Source organism: Mytilus galloprovincialis, chromosome 7, assembly GCF_965363235.1.
Source record: "Mytilus galloprovincialis chromosome 7, xbMytGall1.hap1.1, whole genome shotgun sequence".
Classification (NCBI taxonomy): domain Eukaryota; kingdom Metazoa; phylum Mollusca; class Bivalvia; order Mytilida; family Mytilidae; genus Mytilus; species Mytilus galloprovincialis.
This window is the reverse complement of record NC_134844.1, coordinates 43,064,870-43,079,044: the sequence shown is the minus strand read 5'-3', so window position 1 is coordinate 43,079,044 and position 14,175 is coordinate 43,064,870. Positions and strand designations below refer to the sequence as shown.

Genomic DNA, 14,175 nt, shown 5'->3' with positions numbered 1-14,175 from the left:
GCTAATTTGTATCTGGGATTAACATCCGAAAGATTATGATTTTTTTCTTGGAAGCATTAACAGTCATGTCCCTGATTTAAATATTTTAGTTTGACGTGAGAAACTATTTACGAAACATTGAGAGAAAAGGGGAGGATTAGAAGTTCCCTACTGCTAATATGATGTTTTGGACGGTGATATTCCTTTTACCCAATCTAAGGATTTATATATCCCAACTCGATCGCAATGCCAGTGTCTGCAGTTCATTGACCGACCGAGTGAGTCAAGTTTGTTCTCATTTTGTGATATTTTAGTACTGTCCTAGGTTAGGGTATGTGTTAACGCCCTGCAAACATGTTTCACCAAACCACATATTGAATGTGCCTGTTCCAAGTCAGGCCCCTGTATTTCAATAGTTGTCATTTGTTGCAGTATATCATATCTGTTTCGCCTGTGTTTTGTACATAAAGCAAGATGTAGGTTTTCATTTGAATTGTTTTACAATTTATAATGTTCGCGCCTTTTATAAATTGATATACGGTACATATTTGCTCACTGTTGAAAGCCATATGGGGACAAATAGTTGCTAATATAAACGTCATTTGTTTACAGTTGGTCCTATGTGTTCCGTTGGTTAGCATAGCCGATCATTTGAAATGGACAAGTTTTGTCAAGTTTTTTCAAATTTAACCTAAGGCTTAAGGTTTTTTTTTCGGCCAACATCTTAGTCAGAATATGCTAAATGAAAACAATTTCGATTCCATAGCTTTAGGAATTTCAATAAATGAATTGAGACAAGGGTTCTTATTGATAAAGCAGGGGTCATGCTTCATTATCTTATATACAGACGATATTTAATTTTAATATACTTTTTACAGAAACAACCGTTTTTTAGACTTTAAAAGGCATTAAAGCATAATAAGACACATTGCAAAAATACTGAAATTACGCCAATCACTTTTGAAGGTCTATTTCACAAATGAAAGATCTTTCGAAGATATCTCTGATGTTTCTCCACTTGTATTCACTTCGGGATACAATATTAAGTATATAATAAGTGTCATCAGATTCTGGTTTCCCAGGCAACCAGTTGAAGTAAGTCATTTCTGTACCATCGTCATATAACCATTTACCATTAACAAGTTCACCTTGAATGAACTTTAATGATACTGGATTAGGTTCTACTTGTTCTGAAACAATAAGATTAGAGCCATTACTGAAAAACATGGCATTTCCGTATGAAATTGATTGACTGGTTGGCGTGTAACTTATCTTTAGCACGACTGTGCCATTTCTAGGTGGTCATTTTATTTGTTGAGGGAGACGGAGTTCCCGGTGAGAAACACCACAATTCTGTAGGAAAACTGACAAGCTTAGTCACTTGAGATTGATGTCGAGTGCGCCTTCCTGGCGCGGTATTTGAATTTAAAAAATCAGCTTTGACAGACTTGTGATACAATAGTTCAACTTAAATCCATTTAATCATTCTCGATTGTCCTAAATTAAATAAATTATTCATAAATAATTATAAAAAACACCAGAATGATAAATTTTGAATTGAGTGCATTTGTTTTTTACCTGTCTATGTTACAGTACAGATTCGAATTCACTTGGATCCATAATCACCCTCGTATACAGAAGAATTCAAATTCAAATCTACTGGTAGAAATTACGATATCCAGAATTGTACTAGGGACATTCTAAATTGTATTAGACGATGACTAAAAAAGCAACAATAAAAGAAACATTTTGTTTTTTTTCCTTATAATGATATAACCAAAAAGGAAAATAAAAGAGCAAATTTCCTTTCAATTTATTTCACAGCACAGCCTTTTTACAAAATATTAACTAAATTTCAACAGGCCATACGTTCATACCAGGTGCTTTAAGGTTTTGACAACATCTGAGTGTACATGCATTTAAGAACACTTCAATTTGGCATATATTTTAATTGATTATACTATATATTAATCTTATAACTTGCCAACATTTATTGGAAGCATTTCATATATTGTCTATCAGATAAAAATATTTTATTATGTAAATGATGTCTTTCGATTTGAAATTTAACAAAAACATCTTAAATTTAAAAAATGTATCAACATTAGTATTCAGAAGACGCTCATCTTAATGCAAAAAAGAAAAATATAGAAATTACATTCTATCAATTCATCATTTTGTTAGTTGTTTTGACCTATCCAGTGCATCATTAAACACTTTAACTAAGTAGCAAAACATACAGTAAAATCCAGAAACATACTATATATTTCTTTAATTTATAACCTGGATCTTACTTTACATTAATCACATTCGAGAAACCTCCGAGTACAAATCTGAATTCTAAATTTCTGCAAGAAGATATTGGAATTTCAATTTATACTGGGGCCTCGGTGGCCAAATGGTCTAAATAGTTCTACTACTCCAATCATTAGCCAGTAAACACTGAGGTTGTGTGTTCGAACCGCACTCGTGCTGTACAATAGACTCCAATCTAAATTAACTAGAATTATCAGTTTTCCTATCGAAGTTTGGTGGTTTTCTCCCGGAACTTCGGCTCCTTTCACTATTAAATCTGGCCGCCACGGAATATTAAAAGTGTTAAAACCTTTTCTCAAGAACTTTTATTATATTGAAACGAAAATTAAATAAGCATATGCCTCAGTATGCAAATCATGTGAGCATTTGGAACTCTTGTTTTAATAGCTTTCTTGTGAGCAGCAATCCTCTATCAAGGAAATCATGATAGGAAATACAAGCTGCTAGAATGTTGCTACATAGAAATGAAAAGTTCACAATTGGGAGCCTGAAATCTTATCTTAAAGGCTTATTTACTGTTCATCGGTCACCAATCTCATAGCAAATAAACAGAATGGGTAGATCAAACCGTAGAAAAAAGGTTTAGCAGCAATCGCAATAACTAGGCCATGCTCGACACACCGACACTTTTTATTTCAGGCGTAGCAAGAATGCCAGAGTAGTTAGGATTGGGAAAACAGTTGCCCCTTCGTATGAACTAGAAAATAATTGGTTAAAAAGAATAAAGTGTATGTATTGAATGAAATTTAAACAAATGTATTATCGATGTACTATTGGGATTTTGACATACAAAGGAAATTATCCATTTTGATTTTGTTCACCGTGGGTATCAAGAACAAATATGTTTAGTCAAAATTCACAACGGGAGGAGGTGTCATGAAAGCTCATTGCTTCTCTCTTTATGCATATTAACTGAATTTAAACAAACTGTAAAATTGGATCAAGATATGGGTTTTTTAAAAATTAATTATTTTGTATCTCTCAGAAATTGGACCTGAAATAATCAGATTATTTAGTTATTGCTCTACGATCAACCTTTCTTCCTATGGGATGCACTTTGAGATTTTTTACTTTTGATTTATTAGTATATACTTCCGACAGTTGACAATCTCTTTTGTAACATAGGCACTAAGTCAATCTCTCTCCTTGCATGGGTGAATGGACGGGGATTTTACGTACAAAGTACATATATATATAAATAGATACAGGATAAAAGTACCAATTTGTCGAAAAGAGTGTTTCAGTTGAAACCAAGTTGAAAAATTATATACTCACTGAGATAGTCATTAACATAAAGCTGTTTGATAAAACTGTTAATTCTGACTAATTGAGCACCATCATTTCGACAGAATTCCTTTGAGAGTGAATGATATACAATGTTGTCATACCACTTAATGCAAAAGCATATTTCCGGTATAAAAATATACCCTAATTCAATAGGACATTTGGAATCCATGCAGTCTAGAATAAAGCAAATTAAAAGAATTTGATCATAGTTATCAATGTCAAATGTTAAATGGTTATGTTTCTGTTAAAAATGATGAAAAAGATGAATCAAATATAACCTGAAGTATAAACTAGAAAATTTAAACGTGGTCATAATGAACGACTTTCTAATTTTTAACCAATGTATGCTATCATTTTTTTACCATTACCATTTTAACATTGAACTGAAAAAAACCTAAACAAATAAGTTACTGTTATTTTGTTGTTTGTTATCATGAACGCATAACAGGCAATAAAATTGAAAATGGAAATGGGGAGTGTGTCAAAGAGACCACAACACGATTATAAAGCAACAGCCGAAGTCCACCAATTGGTCTTCAATGCAGCGAGAAACTCCAGCATCCGGAATTGTCCTTCAGCTGACCCCTAAACAAATATGTATACTAGTTCAGTGATAATGGACGTCACACTAAAATCCTAATTATACACAAGAAACTAAATTTAAACGTCATAAAATACTAATTATAAAATGAATTGTTAAAAGTAACTTTGTGAATGATGTCATATTGCAAACTTGAATAAAGGTTGACGGGTTTTTCTAATATAATTTATTTATATTTTTTGAGTTGTAGGATGTTCTCGAGAGTAAAATTACTACTATATTGAGGAACACGATCTATAATTTGATCTCAACATTCATGCAATAAAATTTATTTCAGGAAACGTGTTTGAATTTGTGATCAATTTGTGTAAACATGCACCTTTTCGTTAAAACTTCTTTTTCATTAGTAGAAAACTCCCATGTTATTATGATATTTGATATTTGATATCGTACATTGATTATAAATATAAGACGTACGTATCTGCATTGTTTGATATAAATAATCTATTATTTCAAACTTTACATTTTAAAGGTGAAATAAGTTGTTATCGGTGATTATAAAATTAAAGAAAAGAATAATATTAATTGCTGACTGTTATTCAAATAATTTTGGTAGTTTTATTCTAAGATTTTAGTTTCTCAACATTTGTTATTAGAATTGATCAACATTATGAATAAGCAAACCATTGCAGAGGGCACAACTGCGTCAATCGTGGCACTCGGAATGTATCCAAATAAGTAGTCGTATGACTTTTTGTTTTAAATTGAAAATGTTCAATATATATAGTGTTAATTTCTCGATTGGTGAATACTTTTTTGTTTTGATAAAATAAGGTTACAACTCCATCGGACGAATCAAACAATATATGAATGCCGCTGTTCTATTAGGGTTTCTTGGTATTGATCTATTCAAGAATTTGGATATAACTTTACATGAGCCATTTGAATGTTGAAAACCCACATCTTTTTATATTGTTCAACGTTAAATGTGCAATTCTAAAGTCTTCAAAAAATTACTAGATAAACTTATGACCTAGATTTAGTTATTGATGGTGTCTGTTATGCTAATGATACTTGTCACTTCGGACTTGCTTTTCTATTTTTCTTATTTCGAAATACATTTGTATTGCAGTGTTAAAGGATGCGAGTGGTGTTTTTTATTGCACGTGTCTGTAATAATCTAAGAGTTAGTTTTTATGAAAGGCTCCATATAGATTTTGATGAAACTATGCCGGTGTTTTTTTTCCTTCTTTTTTGAGAACCGAGCAGTGAACACGTTTATAAGGTATTTACATTAATAATAAACAGATAGTTCGTTTTGTGTTTGAATTATAAAATTCTGTATTCAACTATCCTGTAACTTTATTAACTCCTAAAAGATATTGATATATTTCGTCTTTAGCTCATTGATGTTCGTGCTTAAAGTGTTAAACTCCGTTTGTATAGTCACATGTTAAAGTAGAAGGGGAAAATAAATCTTTAAACAATCCCACAAAAGATGATTTTTGCTGTATACATTTTTCTCTCATGGAATAGAAATACTGCTGGTTAAGGAAAACAATGTAATTTAAGAGAATTGAAAACAACAATAATAGTAATTTTTGTTGAAGGTTAGTTTTCAAGACCAATTGACGATCTTAGTAGAAAGTAAATTTCTCCATTTGTCTGGTTTCAATTTATGTATTTTATCAGAGAAAGTTGAACGCAGATGAAATTGTTTTTTGTGGTACTTCTTGATCATATATACTCACAAAAAAATCAGTTCTAATACATGCCTGGTTTTGATTATATTCGTTTAAACATGACATGCAGGGAAATAAACTTTTATGTAAATCATTTGAAAGCGTTCTACATCATTGTAAAGTTTTGATTTCATACATTGTATATCTATCTCTTTTTAAAGAGTTTTGCCGAATAGTGAATATCTGATTATCATTACATATTGTAGCGTATATACCTGAGGATATCCAAAAATCGGTTTCTATCAAATCTAAACAGGAAGTTGTGATTATATTATAAAACCGACCCTTATACAAAATGTCACAATGTTAAGACTTTTATTAAATCCTTTTTGGGTAAGTTGGTGTATGCATACTGTATTGTGCTTTGTAATGTTAGAGGCAAATGATGTTTAACGACTATATTAATAAAAATAAACGTACAAACACATTAACAATGAGCTATGAAAGTCAAGAACTTTTCTGAGTTAGTTTAAACAAAATATAAATAAATATTCTTTACTATGGGTTAGCACTTGTCAGCAATCATTATCATATATATTCACCTTTTGTTTTCTGTTGTTGTCGTTTGTTGATGTGGTTAATATCAGGTTTTAGACAACCTGCCAAATGGAAACTATTCCCAATATGAGTAAAAATCTCTCATTTTAGTAATCACTTGATAGTGCTAAAAGCGAAATTGTCTTAAATGGGTGTTTTACCTGAAATTGCGACAAATTATAGAAAATGGAACAATTGTTTTATTATTGTTTTTTTTTTTTTTTTTTTTGTCTTGAAAATTTTTAATTTTTAAAAGTTGTCATAGGCTTGTAACTTCTTAGTAAAGGAAGATAGGTCTTTTCATCTTTTTGAAAGTTTGCTGCATTTTTCAGGAGTATGTGCAATTTAGGGAAAATCACACTTAGGTAAGGAAATTTTGTGTTTAGCACTTAGAAATGATACTCAAATGGTGGATTGTTTCTTCATTGGTAAAATAGTTCCCGATTTTGCGGGTTGTCTTCAACATGTCAAAAGTATTTTTTCGATTTTCTTTTTTTACAAAGATAAAACCGTTTATTTTCGTGTTTAAACTTATTTACACTAGTCAGTTTGGTTCATTTTATTGATTTCTGTTCGGTGTAATCCTTTGCTCAGTGTTAAAGGACGTTCTTTGACATAATTATAGTCGTTTGCTTTCGACATGTTGTGAATTGGATGGAGAGTTGTCCCATTGGCACTCATACCTCATCTTTCTTCTCCTATAAACAACTGTTGGTTATATTGACAATTAAGAAACTTCACTGACACTGGAGCACGAATGTTTTGTTACTTCATTTGTTTGATGTGTAATTTGTATGTTAGAATAACATCCCTTTGAACTGTTTTTCAATTTCAAAAAGTCTATCGAATCAATGCATTTTTGTCTTACATTAACAGTTTCATATTGTCAAAATTTTATTTATTCTTTCCATTAAACTTATTCAAATTAATTAATTTTTTTCAGGATTAACATGATTTTTTGCTAGATATAACCATATAACGAATATCCAGTATTAGAGTATTGCGTTTTGCAAATAGTGCTTATACTATTGTACTTGTCTAAAATCTATACTATTGTGACTAGTACATAATCAGTCAACTAAAACATAAAAGTTTTTTAATACCATTTATTGAATTTATGCAATATCTCAAAGCAAAATTTCACAAATTAATGAATACGTCCCTTTACCACCATCCTTCCACTTGTACTGAACTGTTGGTGAAAGAAACAAATATGATTCTCCAACATTATTGTTTGGTTGTCCTAATGCCCAGCTGAAGTATTCCATTGGGGATCCGTCAGTAAATTGCCATATATTTCCGATCTTTTCTCCTTGAATGTATAGTCTCCTAACATCAGACCCAATAGTATTACCTGAAACAAAATGTCATGACAATCAATGGACATATAATCTGAAGGCAGTTTCAAGGCCAATATTTAGTTTAGTCAGTTTGTTTTTAAGATGATTTTTAACGATAGACTGTTAACTTTTGAATGAATGCCTGTAAATATAAATGCAGTTTTGATTTCAATTGGATGCAATTTTGTTCTCTGATTTCATAATAAGTTGAACATACCAGAAGAATAGAGCTTTGCATAACATTTTTCAACCTGTGTAGTATTTTGCAAACTCAATTACAATTGATTATGAATGGAGAAGAATTATTAAAACCAAAATCCAAATCGTCTTTCAATGTCTCTGAGTAGTTATTACCTGGTAAACTATTTTCTATACGGGTCTTTGTTATCAAATTCATCAATAAAATAGGATCCTGCTAGAACTTTCGCACATGTTCATAAGCAATATTGCCATTAGATAACAAATCCTGTACAAGATCAGCCCATTCAACATTTTGATTGTTTATAACACGCGTCTTCTTTTTTCGTGTTCTTGGGCGGGACATACAAGTTTATTTGAGGTCGAAGTTTGGAATTGACCAAAGACAACGATCGTTCCTTAAATAGTTGATCGGAAAAAAGTTGTTTCTGGACTGATCATGTCGCACGGCCTTTTGCTAAGCTTGGCCGCAGTTAAGTGTATAATGGAAAGAAACCAACCGGATGACCAAGAATATACATAACAGATTCTCGTGAATGATAAGTATGTAAATTTACCCAAATATAACTCTCTATGATTTGTCATCCTTAGAGTTGTATGCATCGATTTGATAAAGTGGACCTATCTATGATATGTACCAAAATTCTGTTTATAAGGACATATGTGTTGTCATACAACCAATTATTCGTGTGTGTACAAAATATGGTTCTTGAATAATGATCGACGGGCAGTGCATTTGACTTCTAAGTTAAATTAACTGTTGACACAAAGATATATGTTGCCTGTGTGTAATTTTGGTTGAATAATGAAATATTAAACAATGAAAATTAAAGTAAAACTATGTAAAAGTTTAAAGTCGATGTATCATTACTGAGGTCGCACAAAATAATCACTTTGGAATGGAAATAAGCCCATGATAATACTATTGCTATATATGATTCCCTTTCCGAAACTGACCGAATCACGTTATCTATAGTAATTCGTCATGTTATCGCAAATGTCGATATCGAAAACAACACACCGGAATATCTTAGAGCTTTGTAACGACGTCAAATATGAACCCGTACCTTCATAAACAAAACTAAAAGTACAGAAATTTTAATGTGGGCTTTTGAGGAAAAAATCATTTTCTTTTACAGGTAACCTCATTTCTTTTAAAATAGATCTGACTATTTGAGAATGATAATATTTGACTCCTAATATACAATGATTTAACATCAGGAGGAACAGTAAACTGTATTTAAAACTAGACAATGAATAAACTGAAATAAACATCTGATATGACTTTTGAGTGTATTAAAATTGTTGTTAGAATAGCAAGCATCAAAATCAAAATCAGGAAGCCCCAATTGCAATATTTGTTTACTATCTTCTTTCATTACATTGAATATAAAAAGTTAAGAAAACAAAATATATTAACGTTTTCAGACAATTATAATTTGGAACATTAAACCACTGTTTTTAGCATTCATATTTTTTCTAGGTCAATAACCATGTCCAAGACCGAACAAATTCTATTTTTAGACTTTGAAAATAACAAGTTTCTTGCAAAACGTAAAATCACTAAAATAATGAACTCCGAGGAAAATTCAAAACGGAAAGTTCAATGGCAAAATCAAAAGCTCAAACACATCAAACGAATGGATAACAACTATCATATTCCTAACTTGGTACAGGCGTTTTTGCAATTTTGTTTTACTTTTTAGAAAACATGTTAAAGTAAGACAAAGCATTACAGAAAACCAATAAGGAAAGATAATGGGGGAATATACAAAAACAAAAGTCACATACAAAATACTAGTACACAGAACAGGAAACTGATTAAGTAAAAAAAACATGAATTATTAAACATACTAGTTTATTTTTACAACAAATACATTTAAAACAATAGATATGTTCAATCAGTTTAAGCTATTTATATCTTATACGCTATACTTTGTTTCTTTGTATTATTTTGAAAAAAAACCCAACTTTGTTCAATTATTATTTTGTATATTTGTAGATCAATCCAGCTTATTTTCATAAACCTTCTTAAAATTGTCTTGAAATCGCTAAATATCTAATTCTTCTCAATAGATTTACTAAAAAAGACCCTATATATTAGTGACATAAAATATCTGATTTAATGATATAAAATAATCATATGGTTACCGACTTCCTCTTTTGTTTTATACACAATGTAGTAAAAAACGTTAAAAATCGACATTTAATGTTGGATTTTTTTTTCACAAAGAAGACAACTTTAAATGATGTTTACCGTAAAAACGAAGTCGGTGACCCTATCTTTATTTGGCATCATTATATCGGAAATTTATGTATCAACAGAAAAATCTATTGAATAGAAATTCGAAATTTGATGACTTTAAGACAAATTTTAGAATGTTTTTGGCAGATTTTATGTGCTTTCTATACAAATATTCGCCCATTTTGTAAGAATACAATCAGTATTATTTCATACGATAAATGAGATAAATGCACTATTTATTCGATTTTCAGTTACAGTTCAATTTCAATCGAATCGAAGTAAGAGAATCTGAAAGTCCAAACGACAACTGCAAATTACCTGGTGCTTTTAAAGTCCTATTGCATATATTGAGGTATTTGTAAAATGATGAAATACAGATGTAAATTGATATTGTCTTCAGAAAAAAAAACTGATTTAATGAAATACTCGAAGTAAGTCGTGTTAAAAGTAAACTAAAATTGAAGTGGTCATGTAATAAAATTGACCTATTATGTAACAATGTCATAAGTATGTATGGTTGACATAAAATATTAATATTTTATATAATTTAAGGTGTTTTTTTTGTACTGAGTTCAAACACATTTTAAAAGTAAATGCATATATATGATACAATGTCAGATGATGGTGAGAATTTTAAATATTGCTGGTTAAGTTAAATTCAGAATTTTTAAGCGCTTTTGACGATACAATTTATATACGTGTTGTTTTCATTTTTTTCATATATTTCTGTTTTACAAAAAAAAAAAAACTGTATTCAGTTCATGGCATCAGATTTATCTTACGAGTAGTAGTAATAAGAGATACGAAAACATATTATCATCGAATGTTTTCATGAATATGACTTGAACATTAAAATTGAAAGATATATGAACAAAAACGATAGAATTTGTAATATGTGCAACTTCAATACAGTTGGGGAGGAATATCCTTTAAATACGTTTCATGTAGATTCGTATGAAATATATAGGGCCAAGTATAAGTATCCACCAGTATTTGAGCTTGAATGATTGTTTGTATACTATAACTAAAATGGAATGAGGAAAGGGCGATGTATAAAGAAAGGTTTTAAGTTGAACGTTTTGAATAATTAAGGAATGACTGTAATATTTAGTCTGTCTATGAAGAAATAACATTAAAAATTTGGTGCACACTGAATAACGTTCGTAGTGGGTTATTTAACAGTGTGCGCCACATTTTTTATGTTATTTCGAATAGACAGAAAAAATATTACAGTCATTTCTTATAATTGAATTCTAAATTCCATTTTAAACCGTAGAAAACCCTGAAAAAACGTTGATGACGTCACGGTCACATGACTAAATTATGTCTATGGGCTCATAACAAAATAACGTCAGCCAATCAGAAGACGCGTTACATCCAAAATTAAATTATATATGATTGTTGCTTAAATTCTTACAAGTCTGACTATATTGTTTATTGCTACTTACTTAGATACTGTTGTAAGTAAGTTTGCTTTAACGGCGAATCAATTCTAATTAACTCTGCTCCGTCATCAATACATCTTTGTTTTGCTTTGTCATAGGGCAGTGCATCGTTAACTCTAAGACACAAACATGCCTCGGCTATTAAAGTATAATCATGAGGACAGTTGGATGAATGGCAACCTAAATTAAAAAGTAAAATGTCTTGTAACAAAATTGATATGTTATATTTGTCAAATTCTTCCTCTATTCAATGTTTGTGTTACTTTACACTGTTGTTTATATAATGTTCTTGTGTGATAAGCATGCAACTCAAATTTAAATGTACTGATTGAATTTGAATTGGTTAGAATTTTAAGGTTAGAAAAAAAAAACATTTTACTTTCCATTATTCATCAATGCTTTACAAAACAACTGGTGTTACTAAAGATGCAGAAACTGTTAGTCTGTTTGGTCCCTCCCGGTTTTTGGAGAGGTGCTTGTTGCTCAATCTTTTTTTTTTTTTTTTTGGTTTTTACGACGTTTTTAATTTTTTTTCTATTTTTTAACATTGATACATAGTTTATTAGACTAAAGCTGTTACAATTAACTTAGTGGTGTAGCTTCAGGAAAAAAGGTACCCTGATGTATCCATATTGAAGATCCATTGGTGGCCTTCGGTTGTTATCTGCTCTTTGGTCGGGTTGTTGTCACTTTAACGCATTCCCTATTTCCATTCTCAGCTTTCTTTTATATAGTTAATAATTAGTTCAAAATACACACCAACGACTTAGCATTATAAACCTTAGTTAGTTAATTATATAATTCAATCTAAACATACACATCTGAATCGTTCTGTTTCATAGTTTACGTATTTGGTTATTCCATCCTGAAACAGTCTTCATGTATACTGGTTAAGAAAATAGTGAGTTTCCAATGTAATCAAATAATCGTTATCTGACATTATTGATGAATATATTATGTATGTTCATTATATTATTTTTTTTATTAGAATAACAAAAAGTGGTATAACAAATTTTTTTTAATTGAAAAGCGATTTATTTTTTATCATATTTCAAAAGTGTTGTGTTATGAGATGAATTTAAAAACAAAAGTTATACTTTAAGGGCTTTAAAATCTGATGGTGAGAAGTCAATTCTAATTTTACACGCGCTGTTTTTTTAGAGACAAATCAGTTATCACACAGTTTTTCCATATACGTTCTGTAAATAAACTGTTTAAATTCTATGTACCAATATACCTAAATAACTTAGAATTGACAGAAACTTTTGAATACTGCAGTCTGTTTTTATTTTTCACTTTCTATTTGATATTTTTTCTGTCGGGTGCAAATACAAACTTTCAATCCTGGTATCTATGATGAGTTTATTTTCAACCGCTGGGTTGGTGGATTTGTTTGTGGAGTTTTTATTCCCCGAGGGTGTCATCAGATCAGTAGTCAGCATTTCTGTGTTGACATGAAATGGCATTTATATGGTGATACTAATAAATTAACTGTTTACCAAACTTTGAATTTTTGAAATACCAAGGCTTTCTATCTCAGGAATAGATACCCTTAGCCGTATTTGTCAAAACTTTTAGGTATTTGTATGACCTCAATGCTCTTCAACTTCGTACTTTATTTGGCCCTTTAACATTTTTTTTTTCGAACGTCACCAATGAGTCTTTTGTAGACAAAACGCGCGTCTGGCGCAAATATTAAAAGTTGATTCTGGTATCTATGATGAGTTATTTAAGTGTTTGTATTGGAGTAAGCAGTGTTTTGTGTTAAAGATGTATGTGATAACTTACCTTTGAATACTTCGTAATACATCCATCCTTGATTTACTTGATCAGATCTGTCTGCTGTATTATGATCAAATGAAGACAACTGACAGGTTCCTGTCGACTTTCCATATAAAAATCCCAAACAGTGCTCTGTAGAAAGACACAGCTGCATGCAATATGTAACTACTGGTGATTTTTCCTGTATTATCAACGACTGTACAGCGGCATTGTTTATACTCTGATATATATATCCTCTTGCTGTCTTTTGTAAACAAAACACAAAACTTATATGGTTTAAGGTAAGAAAAAGAAAGCAAACCTTCATGATGGTATCAAATGCTCCAACAGCATCAATTGTAAGTTTTTTAATGTATTGGCGCATGCGTATCTTCTTTTGTTCTACATTTTTGATTGGTTACTATTCCTGTTAAGAAGTCACAAAAAAAGAATACAATAGAAAACTAAAACAATATGATGATTATTGATTGTGGTTAAGGTAGATTTGGGAAGATGATTAAATGAAACATTCTAGACTAAATAATACATGGCAATATTTCAGAAATAACACTCAAATTTCGAAACAGTTTGTTTGGTTTTCCCTTCAATTGTTTTATTTCAAAATCTTTTTTTTTGTGTCTCGTATTTCATTTTGTTGCAGTAATCTTCCCTTTGTCATTTCATAAGTGATATTTACAAATTTCAATACAAATAATAGTGATTGTTTTGACACAGTGTGAGAAAAGTGGATATTATGCAATCATCATGTAACAAATTATATGCT

The 14,175-nt window shown here is 30.5% G+C and overlaps 1 long non-coding RNA gene across 1 annotated transcript; it reads right to left on the bottom strand.

Moving 5' to 3' along the window:
- Window positions 1-7,494: 7,494 nt before the first annotated feature.
- LOC143081704 (uncharacterized) lies at window positions 7,495-13,767 on the bottom strand. The gene is made up of 3 exons (XR_012980041.1): window positions 13,419-13,767; window positions 11,634-11,810; window positions 7,495-7,756 (listed from the first exon to the last, which is right to left on the bottom strand). It is a non-coding gene; the product is annotated as an uncharacterized LOC143081704 (long non-coding RNA).
- Window positions 13,768-14,175: the final 408 nt, after the last annotated feature.